At 40.5% G+C, this 19654-nt stretch overlaps 1 protein-coding gene across 3 annotated transcripts in view; it reads left to right on the top strand.

Annotated features, from left to right (window-relative positions):
* The window catches only part of PBX3 (PBX homeobox 3), a 225067-nt gene that overhangs the window by 26654 nt on the left and 178759 nt on the right, over positions 1-19654 (top strand). The window lies entirely within an intron of this gene.

Raw genomic sequence — 19654 nt, 5'->3', positions numbered from 1 at the left:
CAGGTAATGAGACAGGCAGGGATGACATCATTGAGGCGTCAGTTCTGTGTGGGGGTAGTAGGGTCTTTGTTCTATACTTTGGCTAGGTACTGGTGGGTTCAAACAAGGGATTGATCTGATCAGATTTTTTACATAGTTCACTTTGGAAACTTAGAAGGAGCATATTACTTATGAGCCTTTGGAGATCAGTGATGATATTTATTTGTGATGGGGTAATAGTGGGGTTTAAAAAAGAGGAAACAATGGTTTTAATAAAACTGAAAAATGAGAAGGAAGGATTAGGCGATTGGTTAGAGAATTTTTGTGTCCCTTTGTTCACTTGACTGACTCCTATGTATCTTTCAGATCCTAGCCTGGATGTCCTTTCAGGAAGCCTTTTGACCACCTCTGAGTCTGTTGATAATCTACCTAAGTCTGATAACCTATCTTATGTGCTCCAGTAGTATCCTGTGTTCCCCCTTGTTACTGTGCTCATGACACTGTATTTAATTATATATTTAATTTTCTGTTGCCTCCAGGAAATTGTGAACTCAGTGAGGGCAGAGATACTGTGTTTTGTTTACTGTTTTGTCCTCTGGCACATAGTAGGAGGCACTCAATATCTGTTTTTAAAAATGAATTGAATGTAGTATGTGAGGGAGAAGGAGAAAACAAGAGCGTCTGTTTCTAGCATAGGTGACCCCAGAGGAGTGGTCGTTTTCCACCTGGGAGGGATAGTAGAGTAGAACTGCAGGGTCATAGCATATGCTCATTATCAACTTTGCTAGATAATGTTGAATTATTTTCCAAAGTGTGTGTGCCAGTTTATATTCAATACCAGCAGTGTATATTTGTTCTTTTTGTTTGAGGACATTGGTTTTTTTCATATTTAGGTAAAATTTGCATAACCTAAAAGTAACTGTTTTAAAGTAGGTAATTAGTGACATTTAGTACATTCACATTGTTGTGCAACCACCACTTCTTTTTAGTTCTGAAACATTTTCATCCCCTCAAAAGAAACCCCATACCTATTAGTCTGTTCTGGCACTGCTATAAATAAATAACTGAGACTGGGTAATTTATAAAGAAGAGATGTTTAATTGGCACACAGTTCCACAGGCTGTACAGGAAGCATGGTTGGGAAGGCCTCAGGAAACTTACAGTCATGGCAGAAGGTGAAGGGGAAGCCAGCATGTCGTACATGGCCGGAGCAGGAGGAAGAGTGTGGGGAGCTGCTACACACTTTTAACAACTAGATCTTGCGAAAACTATATCATGAGAACAGCACTAGGCGGATGGTGCTAAACCATAGAAATCCCCTCCATTACCCAGTCACCTCCTACCAGGCCCCACCTCCAACTTTGGGGATTACAATTTGACATGAGATTTGGGTAAGGACACAGATCCAAACCATGTCACCTATTAAACAGTCATTCCCTATTTCTCCTTTCTCAACCCCTGGCAACCACCAATCTGCTTTCTATCTCTACTGATTTACCTAGTCTGGATATTTCATATAAATGGGATCATAAGTATTTGGTTCTTTGTGACTGGCATCTTTCACTTAATGTTTTTAAGGTTCTTCCATGCTGTAGCATATATCAGTACTTCATTTTTTTTTATGGCTGAGTAATATTTCATTGTATGGGTATACTACAATTTGTTTATCCATTCATCAGCTAATGGGCAGTTGGTATTTTTTTACTTTTTGGCTATTGTGAATAGTGCTGTTTGGAATATTTGTGTACAGGTATTTATTTGATTACCTGTTTTTAATTCTTTTGGTGTACATCTAGGAGTAGAACTGCTAGATCATGTGTAATTCCATGTTTAACTTTTTGAGCAAATGCCAAATGATTTTCCATAGTAGGTCTATCATTTTACATCCCCACAGCCATGTACAGGGTTCCAGTTTCTTTGTGTTTTTTGAGACAGAGTCTCGCTCTGTCACCCAGACTGGAGTACAGTGGTGCAATCTTGCTTACTGCAACCTCTGCTTCCTACATTCAAGTGATTCTCCTGCCTCAGCGTCCCAAGTAGCTGGGACTACAGGCACGCACCACCACGCCCAGCTAATTTTTGTATTTTTTATAGAGATGGGGTTTCACCATGTTGGCCAAGCTGGTCTCGAACTCCTGACTTCAGGTGATCTGCCCACCTCAGCCTCCCAAATTGGTGGGATTATAGGCATGAGCCACTCTGCCTGGCTCACAGAGTTCCAATTTCTTATCGACACTTATTATTTTCCATTTTTGTTATCACCATGTAGTGAGTGTGAATTGGTATCTCACTGTGGTTTTACTTTTCATTTCCCTAAAGAACGAATAATGATAATCTTTTTGTGTGCTCATTGGTCATTTGTTTGTCCTTGGAAAAATGTCCAAATCTTTTGCCAATTTTTAAAAACTTTTATGGTTTTAGGTCTTATATTTAGGTGGTTAATCCGTTTGAGTTAATTTTTGAATATGGTGTGAGGTAGTGGTCCAAATTCATTCATTTGGATGTGGATATTCAGTTGTTCTAGTACCATTTGTTGAAGATACTATTCTTTCCCTCATTGAATGTTTTTGCACCTTTGTCAAAAATAAATTGGTTACAGATATACGTGTTTATTTCTGGATTCGTAGTTCTATTTCATCGATCCATATGTCTATCCTTATTCCATTAGTACACTGTTTTGATTACTGTAGCTTTGCAGTCAGTTTTGAAATCAGAAAGTGAGGATCTATTAACTTTGTTCTTTTTCAAGATTGTTTTGAATAGTTGAGCCCCCTTGCAATTCCATATGATTTTGAGTACTGGCTTTTCTATTTCTGCAAAAAATTGTGATAGGAGTTGCAGTGAATTTGTACATTGTTTTGGGTGGTATTGCCATCTTAACAATATTAAGTCTTCCAATCCATGAACATTGGATGTCTTTACATGTATTTAAGTCTTTAATTTCTTTCATCAATGTCTAATAGTTTTCATTGTACCAATCTTTCACCTCCCTGGTTAAATGTATTTGTTTATTGACTCTAGCAGGTTTTTTGGTGTGGATTCTTTGAAATTTTCTATATATAGGGTCGTGACAACTACAAATAAAGATAGTTTACGTATTCCTTTCCAATTTGGATGCCTTTTATTTCTTTTTCTTTCGTCAGTGATCTGACTAGAACTTCCCATACAATGTTGAGTGACTGGTAGAAACTGGCATCCTTGTCTTGGTTCTTGATATTAGTGGGAAAGCTTTAAGTCTTTCACCATTGAGTATATTGTTACCTATGGGTTTTTCATAAAAGCTTTTTACCATGTTGAGGAAGTTCACTTTTATTTCTAGTTTTCTGAGTGTTTTTATCTTGAAAGTGTGCTGGATTTTGTCAGATACTTTTTTGTCTTCATCCTTGATTGGCTTTGTATGTTGAACCACTCTTGCATTTTTGGAGTAAATTCCATTTGGTCATAATGTAAAATCCTTTAAAAATATTGTTGGATTTGGTTAGATAGGAGTTTGTTGAGGATTTTTGTATCTACACTTATAAAAGATATTGGTCTATAGTTTTCTTGTGGTAATTTTATCTGGCTTCAATATCACAATAGTACTTCCTTTCTTTTCTTTTTTTAAATAGGATTTTGCTCTGTTGCCTAGGCTGGAGTGCAGTGGTGCAGTCTTGGCTCACTGCAACCTCCGCCTCCTGGGCTCAAGCGGTTCTCCCACCTCAGCCTCCCCTCCTGAGTATCTGGGACTTTAGGCACATGCCACCATGCCTGGCTAATTTTTTTTGTATTTTTTGTAGAGACGGGGTTTTGCCATGTTGCCCAGACTGGTCTTGAACTCCTGTGCTCAAGCAATCCACCTGCCTCAGCTTCTCAGCGTGCTGGGGTTACAGGTGTGAGCCACTGTGCCTGGTCTGCAGGATATTGATGTTACTTTCATCATAGAATGAGTTAGAAGTATTGTGGCTTTTTTTTGTTTGTTTTTGAGATGGATTCCAGTGATCTGCCTGCTTCTGCCTCCCAGAGTGCTGGAATTATAGGCATGAGCCACTGTGCCTGGCTGACACATGATTTTTTTTTTTTCTTTTTCTTTTTTTTTTGAGACGGAGTCTGTCACCAGGCTAGAGTGCAGTGGTGCAATCTCGGCTCACTGCAACCTCTGCCTCCCAGGTTCAAGCGATTCTTGTGCCTCAGCCTCCTGAGTAGCTGGCATTACAGACATGTGACACCATGCCCAGCTAATTTTTTTGTATTTTTAGTAGAGATGGGATTTTGCCATGTTGCCCAGGCTGGTCTCGAACTCCTGAGCTCAGGTAATCTGCCTGCCTCAGCCACCCAAGGTGCTGGGATTACAGGTGTGAGCCGCTGCTCCCAGCCTCTTGAGGTGGAGTCTCACCCTGTCACCCAGGCTGGAGTGAAGTGGCGTAATCTGGGCTCACTGCAACCTCCACCTCCTGGGTTCAAGCAATTCTCCTGCCTCAGCCTCCCAAGTAGCTGGGACTACAGGTGCACACTGCCATGCCTGGCTATTTTTCTTTTCTTTTTTTTAAAAATTTTTAGGCCGGGCGCGGTGGCTCACGCCTGTAATCCCAGCACTTTGGGAGGCCGAGGCGGGCGGATCACAAGGTCAGGAGATCGAGACCACGGTGAAACCCCGTCTCTACTAAAAATACAAAAAAATTAGCCGGGCGCGGTTGTGGGCGCCTGTAGTCCCAGCTACGGGAGGCTGAGGCAGGAGAATGGCGTGAACCCGGGAGGCGGAGCTTGCAGTGAGCCGAGATCGCGCCACTGCACTCCAGCCTGGGCGACAGAGCAAGACTCCGTCTCAAAAAAAAAAAAAAAAAATTTTTATTTTAGTAGAGACGGGGTTTTACCATGTTGCCCAGGTTGTTCACAAACTCCTGAGCTCAGGCCTTCTGCTCGCCTCGACCTCCCAGAGTGCTGGGATTACAGGCATGAGCCACTGCACCCAGCCTAGTTATTCTTTAAATGCTTGGTACAATTCACCAGAAAAGCCATTTGGTTCTGGGCTTTTCTTTTTTGGAAAATTTTTTGATTACTTTACTCTCTTTCTTTGTTATAGATCTGTTCAGATTTCTGTTTCTTCTTGCATCTCTTAAGGTAATTTGTGTGTTTCAAGGAATTTGCTCATTTCTTCCAAGTTATCTAATTTGTTGGTATGTAATTATTCATATAATTCTCTTATAATCCTTTTTTATTTCTGTGAGGTTGGTAGTAACATCTCTACTTTCATTTCTGATTTTTGTTTTCAAATCTTCTCTCTCTCTCTCTTTTTTTTTTTTGAGATGGAATGTCACTTTGTTGCCCAGGCAGAAGTGCAGTGGCACGATCTCGGCTCACTGCAACCTCTTCCTCCCAGGTTCAAGCGATTCTCCTGCCTCAGCCTCCCAAGTAGCTGGGACTACAGGCGTGTACCAACACACCTGGCCAATTTTTGTATTTTTTAGTAGAGACAGGGTCTTACCATGTTGGCCAGGCTGGTCTCAAACTCCTGACCTCAGGTAATCCGCTTGCCTTGGCCTCCCCAAGTGCTTGGATTACAGGTGTGAGTCACCGCTCCTGGCCCTCTTTTTTTTTTTTTTTTTGAGACGGAGTCTTGCTCTGTCATTGAGGCTAGAGTGCAGTGGCGTGATCTTGGCTCACTGCAACCTCCGTCTCCTGGGTTCAAGCAATTCTCTGCCTCAGCCTCCCGAGTAGCTGAGATTACAGGCGCCCGCCACCATAGCTGGTTAATTTTTTGTATTTTTAGTAGAGATGGAGTTTCATCATCTTGACCAGACTGGTCTTGAACTCTTGACCTCGTGATCCACCCACCTCAGCCTCCCAAAGTGCTGGGATTACAGGCGTGAGCCACTGTGCCCAGCCTTTTTTTCCTTCGTGTAGATAAAGTTTGTCAATTTTGCTGATCTTTTCAAAGAACCAAATTTTGGTCTTATTGATTCTTTCTATTGTTTTTCTATTCTACGTTTTGTTGTTTCCACTCCAACTTTTATTATTTACTTTCTTCTGCTAGGTTTGGGCTTAATTTTTTCTTCTTTTTCTAGTTCTTTAAGGTATAAAGTTAGGTATTGATTTGCGATCTTTTTTTTTTCTTAACGTAGGCATTTATGGCTGTAAATTTACTGCTGAGCATTGCTTTTGCTATATCTTATGAGTTTTGGTATGTTGTATTTTCTTAAGTATGTCCTATACTTTTTTGTTTCTCATTCCCTCCATTACCTTCTTTTGTGTTTGAGTTTTTATCATATATAATTTGATCCCCTTCTAATTTCCTTTTGTGTATAATTTTTGGATATTTTCTTGGTGATTATTATGGGGATTACAATTAATATCCTAAGTTTATAACAATCTGGTGTATTAGTTCATTTTCATGCTGCTGATAAAGACATACCCGAGACCGAGCAATTTACAAAATAAAGAGGTTTAATGGACTTACAGTTCCACGTGGCTGGGGAGGCCTCATAATCTTGGCGGAAGGTGAAAGGGACGTCTCACATGGCAGCAAATAAGAGCTTGTGCAGGGAAACTCCCCTTTTTCAAACCATCAGATCTTGTGAGACTTACTAACTATCATGAGACCAGCATGGGGAACGACCTGCCCCCATGATTCAATTACCTCCCACCAGGCCCCTCCCACAATATGTGAGAATTCAAGATGAGATTTGGGTGGGGACACAGCCAAACCATGTCATCTGCTTTTGCCCACCTAGTTTCAATAGCATATTGAAACTACTGCTTTACAACTCCATTTTTCTCTTTTATATTATTGTTACGTTTTTGTATGTGTGTGTTTGTTAAAATAGCCATAATTGTTTTATGCATTTGCCTTTTATTTATATAGGAAACAATAAGGAGCTATATACCAAACATACATTAATATTGGCTTTTATATTTACCTTGCGGTTATCTTCGCTGGAGTTCTTTATTTCTTCATAGTTTTGACTTACTGTTTAGTGTCCTTTTATTTCAGCCTGAAGGATCCTTTTTAGCATTTCTTGTAGCGTAGGTAGGTCCACTAACAGTGAAATTTCTTGGCTTCTGGGTGACTTTTAATGCGTTACTTTCTTTTTTCATTTTTGAAGGATAATTTTACCAGAGAATTCTTAGTAGGCAGGTTTTTTTTTTTTTTTTCTTTCAGCACTTTTTAAATATGTTGTCCCATTGCTTTTTCACCTTCATAGTTTCTGATAAGAATTTCCTTGTTAATCCTTTTGAAGATTCCTTCTATGTAATGAGTTTGCTTCCCTTGCTATTTTCAAGATTCTGTTTCTTTCAACAGTTTGATTATAATGTGTCTCAGTGTGAATCTCTGTGTGTGTATCTTTCTTAGAGCTTATTGAACCTTCTGGATGTATAATTTAATGTCTTTTATCAAATTTTGGAAGCTTTCAAAGCCAGTATTTTGTCAAATATTGTTTCTGTCCCTTTCTGTCTCTCCTTTCTTTTTGGGACTCCCATTATTATATGTTGGTGTGCATGATGTCCCAACATGTGTGATGTTGGTATGCGTGATGTCCTGTTATTATACATTGGGATGCATGATGTTCTCTTAGGCTCTTTTAATTTTCCTTCTATTCTTTTTCTTTTTTTGAGGTAGAGTTTTACTCTTGTTGCCCAGGCTGGAGTGCAGTGGCACAATCTCAGCTCACTGCAACCTCTGCCTCCCGGGTTCAAGTGATTCTCATGCCTCAGCCTCCCGAATAGCTGGGACTACAGGTGTATGGCACCATGCCCGGCTAATTTTTGTATTTTTAGTAGAGATGGGGTTTCACCATGTTGGCCAGACTGGTTTCGAACTCCTGACCTCAAATAATATGCCCACCTCAGCCCCCAAAGTGCTGGGATTACAGGCATGAGCCACCATGCCTGACCCCTTTTTGCAACTTTAATATCTTTGCTAATACTCTGTTTTTGTTAAAACACCATTCTCTTGGTTTCTTTTAACTCCTTGTTCATGGTTTCCTTTAGTTCTTCAAGCATATTTGAAACTTATTTTGGGCTGGGCGCAGTAGCTTCATGCCTGTAATCCCAGCACTTTAAGAGGCTGAGGCGGGCAGATCACCTGAGGTCAGGAGTTCGAGACCAGGCTAGCCAACATGATAAAACCCCTTCTCTAATAAATATACAAGAAAATTAGCCGGGCATGGTGGCACACGCCTGTAATCCTAGCTGCTCTGGACACTGAAGTGGGAGGATCACTTGAACCCAGGAGGCAGAGGTTGCAGTGAGCCGAGATCGTGCCACTGCACTCCAGCCTTAGTGACAGACCGAGACTTTGTCTCAAAAGAGGAAAACAAACAAACAAAAAACCTGACTTTGTCTAGCAAGTCCAATATCTGTGCTTCCTCAGGGAGTTTCTGTTAATGTCTTCTGTGGATGGGCCATAGTTTTCGTTTCTTGGCGTTGTTTTGTGATTTTATATTTTAGTTTATTTTGAGACGAAGTCTCTCTTTCTCCCAGGCTGGAGGACAGTACTGTGATCTTGGTTCACTGCAACCTCTGCCTCCCTGGTTCAAACGATTGTTGTGCTTCAGCCTCCCGAGTAGCTAGGATTACAGGCATATGGCACCAACTCCGGCTAATTTTTATATTTTTAGCAGAGATGGGGTTTTGCCATGTTGGCCATGCTGGTCTCGAACTCCTGACCTCAGGTGATCCACCTGCCTCAGCCCCCTAAAGTGCTGGGATTAGAGCTGTGAGCCACTGCACCCAGCCAGGTTTTGTGATTTTGTTGTTGTTGTTGAGAATTAGATATTTTAATGTGGTAGTAACTCTGGAAATCAGATTATTCTCATTCCTCAGAGTTTATTTTTGTTGCTTGCAGTGGACTATGGCTGTTTGTGTTTGGACTTGCAAAAATTATTTTTATAAAGTCGGTATTTGTCATGTGTGGTTTCTGATGTCTCTGTTCCATTAGTTTGTGTTCAGCTAGTATTTTGATAGAGATTTCCTTGAATGCCAAGAGCCTAAATAAATAAATAAATAAAATAAAGAAGGAAAAACAAAAAGAAGAAAGGAAAAAAGGCAAAGAAAAAAACCCCTTTCTCAGCCTTTGTGGATTGTCTCTGTTTTGGGACATTCCTTCATCACTTGGTTAGGTCATTTACGACTGTGCCTTCCTGTTTGTGTTGAGCCTAGAGGTCAGCCACAGGTGAAAGCTGACAGTATTCTTGGGTCTTTGCTGAGCATGTGTCCTGCCCTGAGCATACCCATGGCTTTCTGAATTTTATAGTATATATGATGCTTTCAAATGTCCTAATTTCTCCAAGAAACAGTCTCCCTTCCCTAGCCTTTCTTTTAGGCTTTTGATACTTTACTGTTTGCCTCACCTAAAGTCTTTTGCCCCAGGTGGCTGCACGCCTTTCCTTTTACTTACAATGTTTTGGAAAAATGTCCCCTGTTTTTCTGCCCTGAGTGAGATCTGAGTTAGGTGAAACAGACAAGCACCTTGTGTCAGTTCTTGGGATGGTTAATACTAGGTGTCAACTTGATTGGGTTGAAGGATGCCTAGATAGCTGGTAGAGTATTGTTTCTGGGTGTGTCTGTGAGGGTGTTGCTGTAGGAGGTTAACATTTGAGTCAGTGGCCTGGGAGAGGAAGATTTACCCTCAGTGTGGGTGGGCACCATTCAATCAGCTGCCAGCGCAGCTAGAACAAAGCAGGAAGAAGGTGGGATAAGCTGGCTTGCTAAATCTTCTGGCTTTCATCTTTCTCCCATGCTGGATGCTTCCTGTCCTTGGACATCAGACTCCAGGTTCTTCGGGTTCTTCGGCCTTTGGACTCTTGGACTTACATCAGTGGTTTGCCGGGGGCTCCTGGGCCTTTGGTCACAGACTGAAGGCTGCACTGTCGTCTTCCCTACTTTTGAGGCTTTTTGACTTGGACTAAGCCACTACTGGCTTCCTTCCTTCTCAGCTTGCAGACAACCTGTTGTGAGACTTCACCTCGTGATCATGTGAGTCAATTCTCCCTAATAAATTCCCTTTTGTTTATATGTATATCCTGTTAGTTCTGTCCTTCTGGAGAACCCTGACTAATACAATTTTTAAGGCTGGCCCCAGAAACAAACATAGTTCTCGAGAATAAGATCTCTTCTGCTTTCTTCAGAACCAGGGACCAGTATCCCGTAGTGGAAATTCAGGCAACTGACTTTGAGCCTACCACTAAACCAGGTTGGGAGATGATACAAGGGAAAGTAAAAATGTCACAAGACTCTCATTTTAAAGGTGACTATTTAAAGTCTTTTTTTTTTTTAAATTCAGTGTTTACATGGTTGCTGTAAACCTTTGACTATTTTCTGGCATACTGAAAAATTTGATTCTGATTTTTCTTGATTTTTTGATGTTACTGTGGAAGAACTGGCCCTTGGTCTACCTACTTCATTTCCTGCTGATATCACTCTTGCTCTGTCACCCAGACTGGAGTGTAGTGGCCCAATCTCGGCTCACTGCAACCTCTGCCTACCGGGTTCAAGTGATTCTCCCACCTCAGCCTCCCGAGTAGCTGAGATTACAGGCACCCACCACCACACCCAGCTAATTTTTGTACTTTTAGTAGAGACAGGGTTTCACCATGTTGGCCAGGTTGGTTTCAAACTCCTGACCTCAGGTAATCCGCCCACCTCGGCCTCCCAAAGTGCTGGGATTACAGGCATGAGCCACCGTGCCCAGCCTATTTTTAGTTTTTTATTTTTTATTTTTTCTAGACAGGGTCTTGCTCTGTCACCCAGGCTGGAGTGCAGTAGCATGATCATGGCTCACTGCAGCCTCGACCTCCTTAGCTCAAGTGATCCTCTCAACTTGACCTCTTTAGTAGCTTGGACTACAGGTGTACACCACCACATCTGGCTAATTTATTTATTTATTTGTGGAAATGGGGTCTCACTATGTTGCCTAGGCTGATGTAGATAAGTTTGTAAGTGGGAATTGGAAAGCTGAGGGAAAGTGTACTGCATGGATTAACTATTTTTTGATGAGTAGGAAAGATCATCTCTTCAGTAAGTTGGGCTGTGATGAAGTAGAGTTTGAAAGGAGTGATGATGTCCTGGAATAGTTATTCCAGATAATGAAAGAGTGAGCTGACCAAGGATAAGGAAAGTAATTGTCAGATTGAAGACTCAACTGAGGTTGGAGACTGAAATTGAAATGGCACTAGCATGACTACTTGTCATTTCTCTAGCAGGTTAACATCGACTACAACTTGAGTATATGCTTGGGGCTTGCTTGGCAGATGAGAGAAAAGGATAGGGTGAAATGGATTATAGGGGTCTGTTGCAAGGGTAGTTAAGATGTTCAACCATATAATCCATTGTGCATAGATAGGAAAGTTAAAGGGGTGGCTGATAGATGAGAAAATGGAGAGATTTGAGGATTGTTTGGTTTAATTAAATTGAGGAATTGGTGGAGTGCAAGAAAGGGAAGGTGACTGGTGGAGTAAGAGACTTATCATAGGATGAGACATTTGAATTTTATTTCAGAAATGAAGCACTTCTAGGTGATGGATGATGAAGTTCAGGATATGGCCCTGCGAGCTTGCGTGTCAAAGTGAAATGGAGCTAAAAGTCATTGGTTATTTATTTATTTATTTTTTTAAAAGGAGGTCAGAGAACTATAAGGCTAGGTTGTTGGTTGAATATCTTACATGCTCCCTGAAGCCAGTCTCATGGAATGACTTGGGATAGAGAAGGAGACTGAACCTTGTGCCTACATTTTAAATGAATGTGACGATTAATATTAGTTAATAACCAACAGTGGATGCTGCCTAGCCAAGTTAATTTTTCTTAGATAATTAGTTGTTTAATATGGAGATCATGCTATGGTCAGTTTATTTAGAAAAGCAGATATTAAGTTAGGAAACTGAAATCCATATAAGCACCGTTCATGCCATAATTTATTATGTGAATATTTACTAAATTCTTATTCTGGGACTTGAAGTTGCTTGCAGCCAAGGGGAGGAGACAAACTTCTAAACAGATAATTGATATAGTGTGCTCAATGTTATAGTAAAGCAGTAGTGTCATGTGGGAAGGATATATCCCAAAACCCATTGGGATGGGCGAGAAAATATCAGAACTTCTACTTACATTTAGCTATTCATTGTATGTACTTTTGTTATAATTTTTTAATATAAAAGATTTCAGACAATATAAAAGCATAGATAAAATACAAAAACACTAATGTTCCTGGCATCTAATTTAAGAAATAAAATATTACAGATGTAATTGAAAGCTTGCTGTGGGCCAGGCATGGTGGCTCACGTCCATAATCCTAGCACTTTGGGAGGCCGAAGTGGGCGGATTGCCTGAGCTCAGGAGTTTGAGACCAGCCTGGGTAACACAGTGAAACCGCGCCTCTACTAAAAAACACAAAAAATTAGCTGGTTGTGGCAGCATGTGCCTGGCTACTTGGGAGGCTGTGGCAGGAGAATGGCTTGAACCTGGGAGGTGGAAGTTGCAGTGAGCTGAGATCACGCCACTGCACTCCAGCCTGGGCGACAAGAGTGAGACTCTGTCTCAAAAAAAGAAAAAAAAGAAAAGAAAAGCTTGCTGTGTAGCCTTCCCTAATCACATCTCCCTTCCTTTTTCTCTTTTCTCCCCACAATGAATTTATTATTCACCATTCCCATTAGTGTTTACTAATATTGCATGTTTTTGAACCTTTAAAATTGTTGCATACTGTTCTTATCTTTCTATGATTTGCTTTCACTCAACACTTATTTTAAGATTTTCAACATTGACACATTTAGTTCAAGTTAATTCATTTTTCCTGCTGTATAGTATTCTATTGTGCGATTATTCTGTAATTTCTTTCTTAATTCTTGTGATGGTAGATATTGAAATTGCTTCAATTTTTTCTATTATAAAATTTCAGTTATCAATTGCTGCATAAGAAATAGCCCCAAAATTTAGTGACTGAAAACAGCAACATTTATCATCTCATGGTTTCTGTGGGTTAGATATCTAGACATAGTTTAGCAGGGTGCCGCTGTGTTTAGTCTCTCACACAATTTCAGTCAGGTAACAGTGGGCGGCAGTTACCTCAGGAGTCACCTGGGGGAGGGTTTGCCTCTCTACTCACTCGCATGACTATTGACAGTACTCAGGTCCTCACTGACTGATGGCCAGAAACATCAGTTCTTCCCTACTTGGGCCTCCCATTATAGGGCAGCTTGCAGCAAGGCAGCTGGCTTCCTTCAGAGTGAGTGAGTGAGACAGGGAACCCAAGTTAGAAGTCACAGTGTTTTTGTAACCTAATCTTGGAATCCCATTACTTCTGCCATATTCTGTTTGGTAGAATCAAGTCATTAAGATCAGTCCATGCTTAAGGGGAGGCTACTACATAGGGTGTGAATAGTAGGCAGTGGGACCATTGGAGCCTTCTTAGAAGCTGCCTACCACTCTGGGTGAAAGGGTATGCATCATCCATTTTATTGTTTAATAGATATTATGAAATCTTCCTATTGTGGCTATTCTAATGTATACTTTCTTAAAAAATAAGAATTTAAGCTTTGCTAATGTTTAAAATAGGAATCAATGGTTTGTGTGTTAGAAACTTACTTGGAGCATTCAGGATTGAGAAGAAATAGTGGGAGTTCCAGGTTTGTTTTGATAGATTACCACTTTCTGTGCCTGGTTGGGAGTATTTATATTTTGTAGATTTAACTAAACCGATGCTCATCAAATGGACAAGTTTTCTGAAGACATCTGCAAAGAAAAACACGGATTAAAATAAGAGGAATAATGGAAGTGTATGATAAGAAAGTGGGAGAAATGATACTTCTACTCTTAATACAAGCTCTTAGTCAACTGTGTATGAGGGAAAAATAATTTTGATCTCTAATATCTGACAGAAAGCCATCCAAAGCATTAAAATTGCAGAGACTCCTTCTTTCTCTCTCTCTCTCTCTCTCTCTCTTCTGTCTTGCTCTGTCACCCAGGCTGGTGGTGGCGCGATCTCAGCTCACTTCAACCTCCACCTCCTGGATTCAGGTGATTCTCATGCTTCAGCCTCCCTAGTAACTGGGACTACAGGCATGCACCACCATGCCTGGCTAATTTTTTGTATTTTTGGTAGAGATGGGGTTTCGCCATGTTGCCCAGGCTGGTCATGAACTCCCGAGCTCAGGCCATCTGCCAGCCTCAACCTCTCAAAGTGCTGGGATTACAGATGTGAGCCACTGTGCCTGGCCAACTATTTCTTTATAATTTAATTTAATTTTTTAAAAACAGAGTCTCACTCTGTCACCCAGGCTGGAGTGCAGTAGCACAGTAATAGGTTATTGCAGCCTCAAATTCCTGAACTCCAGTGATTCTTTTGCTTCAGCCTCCCCAGTGGCTGGGACTACAGTTGTGCACCGTCATGCCTGGCTAATTTTTATTTTTTGTAGAGATGGAGTCTTACTGTGTTGCCCAGGCTGATCTTGAACTTCTGGCCTGGAGTGATCCTCTCAAAGTGTTGGGATTATAGGTGTGAGCCACCGTTCCCTGCCTAATTCAGTTATAGTCTTTATCATTATTACCACCATTGTTAACAATGAACCTTACCCTAATTTTTTTTTTTTTCTTTGAGACAGAGTCTTGCTCTGTCGCCCAGGCTGGAATACAGTGGTGCGATCTTGGCTCACTGCAACCTCTGCCTCCTGGGTTCAAGCAGTTCTTCCTGCCTCAGCCTCCCGAGTAGCTGGGATTATAGGTGCCTGCCACTATGCCTGGCTAATTTTTATATTTTTTAGTAGAGACGAGGTTTCGCCATTTTGGCCAGGCTGGTCTTGAACTTCAGGTGATCTGCCCGCCTTGGCCTCCCAAAGTGCTGAGATTACTGGCACGAGACACCATGCCCGGCCACCCTACACCTTGAACTTCAGGTGATCTGCCCTACACCTTGAACTTCAGGTGATCTGCCCGCCTTGGCCTCCCAAAGTGCTGAGATTACAGGCACGAGACACCATGCCCGGCCACCCTAATTGTGTATTGTGCCTTAAGATATTAGCTAATAATTATAGTACACATACATTTTTATCTATCTATCTATCTATCTATCTATCTATCTATCTATCTATCTATCTATCTATCTATCTATCTGTCTAGGATTTGTATTCCCACTTGAATCTTGTGTCAAATTGTGATCCCCAGTGTTGGAGCAGGGGTTGGTGGCAGGTGATTGCATCATGGGGGGAGATTTCCCTCTTGCTGTTCTTATGATAGCGAGTGAGTTCTCATGAAATCTGGTTATTTAAAAGTATGTAGCACCTCCCCCTGCCGTCTCTTCCTCCTGTGCTCTGTCTTCCTCCTGTTCTGTTCATGTAAGAGGTGCCTGCTTCCCCTTTACCTTCTGCCGTGATTGTCCGTTTCCTTAAGCCTCCCCGGCTGTGCTTCCCATACAGCCTGTGGAACTGTGAGTCAGTTAAACCTCTTTGTTTTTATAAATTATCCAGTCTTAGGTAGTTCCTTATAGCAGTGAGAGAATGGACTAATACTACATACACACACATATGCACACATGCACATAAATATATAAATATTGGAGAGTACATGATCAAATTTGTAGACTCTTATACTAGAATCCTAGATGTAGGAAAATAATACTGTGGGAGTAAAGAGGAGGGAGCAACTAACTGCCTAAAGGAAGTCAGGAAAGGCTGCACAGAGGAGGTAGATTTTGAGCTGGGTCACAAAGGACAGAAAAAAGACCTTTCTGGTAGAGGAAACAACATTTTCAAAGGAACAGATCCTTCAGAGTATGGCTCTTCGAAGATTGGTAATAACTTTTCTAGGTGCTTAATTTCAGAAATATTAGGGGAGGTGAAGGAAAATGAGAATGGAGCTGTAGGAGGTGGCCAGAATGCAGGCTCTGTAGAGCTAGTGGAGATCAATTAAATAGGAAATTGACATGATCCACTAGAACTAAGGAGTTTCTTAGTTCCCTGATTGGAAATTGGCTATCCTTTAGGTCAAGACTTCCAAAGCCAGCCTTAGCTTACAGCTCCCGGTGATAGGGAGCAGTGGTTTCCCATTGAGAATTTCAGGGCATTGTTTTTGTTTTTCATAAACAAAAAATTGGATGTAGATAAATTTTATTACTATTTAAATAGCTTTATTGAGGTATACTTAATTTTTTTTTTTTTTTTTTTTTTTTTTTTGAGTCAGAGTCTCACTCTGTTGCCCAGGCTGGAGTGCAGTGGCACAATCTCTGCTCACTGCAACCTCCGCCTCCCAGGTTCAAGTGATTCTCCTGCCTCAGCCTCCCTAGTAGCTGGGACTACAGGCATGTGCCACCACGCCTGGCTAATTTTTGTATTTTTTAGTAGAGACCAGGTTTCACCATATTGGACAGGCTGGTCTTGAACTCCTGACCTTGTGATCCACTTGTCTTGGCCTCCCAAAGTGCTGGGATTACAAGCGTGAGCCACCGCGCCTGGCTGAGGTATACTTAATTTATAATAAACTGTGCATATTTGAAATGTACAGTTTGATAAATTTTTAAAAAATATTGGCCGGGTGTGGTGGCTCATGCTTGTAATCCCAGCACTTTGGGAGGCCGAGGCGGGTGGATCATGAGGTCAGGAGATTGAGACTATCCTGGCTAACACAGTGAAACCCCGTCTCTACTAAAAATACAAAAAATTAGCCGGGCATGGTGGTGGGTGCCTGTAGTCTCAGCTACTCGGGAGGCCGAGGCAGGAGAATGATGTGAACCTGGGAGGCGGAGCTTGCAGCGAGGCGAGATTGTGCCACTGCACTCCAGCCTGGGTGACAGAGACTCCATTTCAAAAAAAAAAAAAAAAAAAAATATATATATATATATAGTAAATATATATATATATAGTAAATATGTGTATGTATTTACTATTAAGGGGAAGTGGATCATCATAAAGGCTTTTTTCCTTTTTTTTTTTTGGTTGAGATGGAATTTGACTCTGTCTCCCAGACTAGAGTGCAGTGGCACGATCTCGGCTCACTGCATCCTTTGTCTCCTGGGTTCAAGCAATTCTCCTGCATCAGCCTCCCTAGGGGCTGGGATTACAGGTGCTGGCCACCACACCCAGCTAATTTTTATACTGTTAGTAGAGACGGGGTTTCACCATTTTGGCCAGGCTGGTCTTGAATTCCTGACCTCAAGTAATCCGCCTGCCACGACCTCCCAAAGTGCTGGGATTACAGGCACGAGCCTCTGTGCCCTGCCCAATTTGATAAGTTTTGACATAGGTAAATACTGCAGTTTGACATCACTGCAGTGGGGATGATGAACATATCCATCAGGCCTAAAGTTTCTTTGTACCCTTTGGATGAATTTAAAAAATATAATATGTTATATTAAAATAAATATATATAAAATAAAGCTATTATTGTGGGGAATTTAGTGATCGTATTTTAAAAACCTTTCCATTTTGAATGTTTAAAAACATACAGAGTAATGTTATAAACTTCTGTGTACCCAATCATGCAACTTAAATTTGTGTGATAACATTTTTGATCTTATAATGTTTACAGTATTTATTTTCTTACAAATATGGTGTTTTCTTACAAAAGCCTGATTAACTGAATTCTTAATTTTACAAATGAGCAAATTAAAATGTGGATAAATTGAATCACTTGAAAAAATGTTTAAGTTATGGAAATGTGGGAGTTGATGAGGAGGAAAAAACATATTTTCTGCTTCTGTGTTTACTAGACCCTTGCTACTCAAAAGTGTTCTCTGTGGACTGGCAGCATGGCCATCACCTGGGAGCTTATTAAAACTGAAGATACTCACGTCCCACCTCAGAACTACTGAATCAGAAATTGTATTTTAACAAGATTCCCAGGTGATCATATACACATTATAGTTTGAGAAGCTCAGTGTTAAGGCAAATTGCCTCTTTGGGCAACAATGAAATTTTTTAATTAAAAATCTTTCTTGAAGTGAGGTACGTGAATGGGAAAAAAATTGGAAACCTGACTTTAGTTACTGATCAGTTTCTTTTATTGAATGATGCCCTATATGGTACTATGTGAAGTTAATTGGTTAGCTTTCCTATGTCAGCATTTTCAGTTTATTAAAAAAAAAGATTCTGAGGACAAAATAACAAAAAGATACCCTAAACAATTATAATTACTCATGTATGCCTTTTGTCAGGATTATGTTTGGTTTATGAAGGGGAAGTAGGAGACTCATGGCTGTGTGTTTTTTTTTTTTTTAAACAGTCCCGTAAGTTAATAAAACAAATGAAAACTCAGAGTCCTCCTCCCACTCACCCACCCACCTCAGTTCCAAAGATAAAAAGGTTGGGCAACCAGAGGCAGAATTAAGCACTGTTCAGTGTGTACACCAAGAGAAGACCTCATGTTGTGTTCAATCTAGCTGGCTAGGCAACCCTTCCATTAGCCTGTTCCTAATGTTTGCACTGAATGAGCCATTACGTTTTGAAAGCGACTCAAACTGAATTCAGTATTGATGCATTCACTTACCAACTTTTCTGCCTCCGGCAGAAGAGCCTTTTACTAATGGTGGTGTACAAACAGCAGCCACTGGCTTCATCCTCACTCTCAATGAAGCCTTGTAATACTCCTTCTGTTGCCATATCCCTTATATGTACAGGCCCCATTATAATCCTGTTCTTTGCACCCATGCTCCAGAAGCATTTTCTAGATGATTGTTATTCATTAATGGAAACCCTTTTGGTAGGGTCCCAGGTAAAAACCTGTGCAGGATTGAAATGTATTCTGAGGTGCATTGTGTTATAGTAAGATATTAGCATCTTAACAAAGAGGAAGTATCGGTGCTGTTCTTTTGATTTGTAATGTTTTCATATATAGCACCTAGCTGGTATATCTTTTTACCTTTCCAGGGAAATTACTTGGTGGCTGAGAAAACATTCGATTCAGAATATAGGAAGAGAGGTTGCACCAATTCTTTTTACTGCTATTGTATTCTTTGTGATGAAAGCATATGCTCTAGAGTTAACCATTAAATAACTTTTAATGGTTCCAGTTTTACTAAGTCTTTGGGTTCTCAGGGCCTGGTATGTACTCAGTTCAACAATCATATACAACATGTAAACTATAATGATTCCAATGATGCCTTATTGCATCTAAAGAAACCCATAAATCAGATTCCACTATTAATATATATTAGCAGAGGGCTTTACCCAGAGGCACTGTTTTGTTTCCTTGGTATTGACACTGTAAGACCATGAGCCATTAATACCAGTACAATTTCTATTTTAATGCTAATGGAAATGGAAGATTTAAAAATAAAATTTTAAAAATTTAAAATAAACCTTTAATACATGAGGTCCCACATCTATTAGAAAATGATTTCTCTAAGTGGTGTCCTTTTTAAGAGTTGCATTGGAGCTTATGATATGAAACATATAAAAACATGGTAATTGTACATATATTGAGAAGTTGCCCAAAATTTGTATCATCACTATTCTGAGCCATTTTTGGTGAAGGAGACTAAGAGTCCTCTTGTGTATTCTGGAGTGTATTTAGTTCATTTGAGTCTTGACTCTTAGGTGTAAAGTCTAGCTTATCCTTTTGCAATATTCTACATGTTCATTTTCTTTATTTGTGGTTACACAATTAGTAATGTGCAGTGAAAATATGGTTAGTGTGGGAATAGCTCAGATTAAAATTAGAAATTGGACTTGGCATGTATGCAGTTCACTGCCCAGGGTTAAAGTCCAGCACCACAGAAAGT

This window comes from Macaca thibetana, chromosome 15 (assembly GCF_024542745.1).
Source record: "Macaca thibetana thibetana isolate TM-01 chromosome 15, ASM2454274v1, whole genome shotgun sequence".
NCBI classification, from domain to species: domain Eukaryota; kingdom Metazoa; phylum Chordata; class Mammalia; order Primates; family Cercopithecidae; genus Macaca; species Macaca thibetana.
This window is presented reverse-complemented; position numbering and strand designations above follow the sequence as displayed.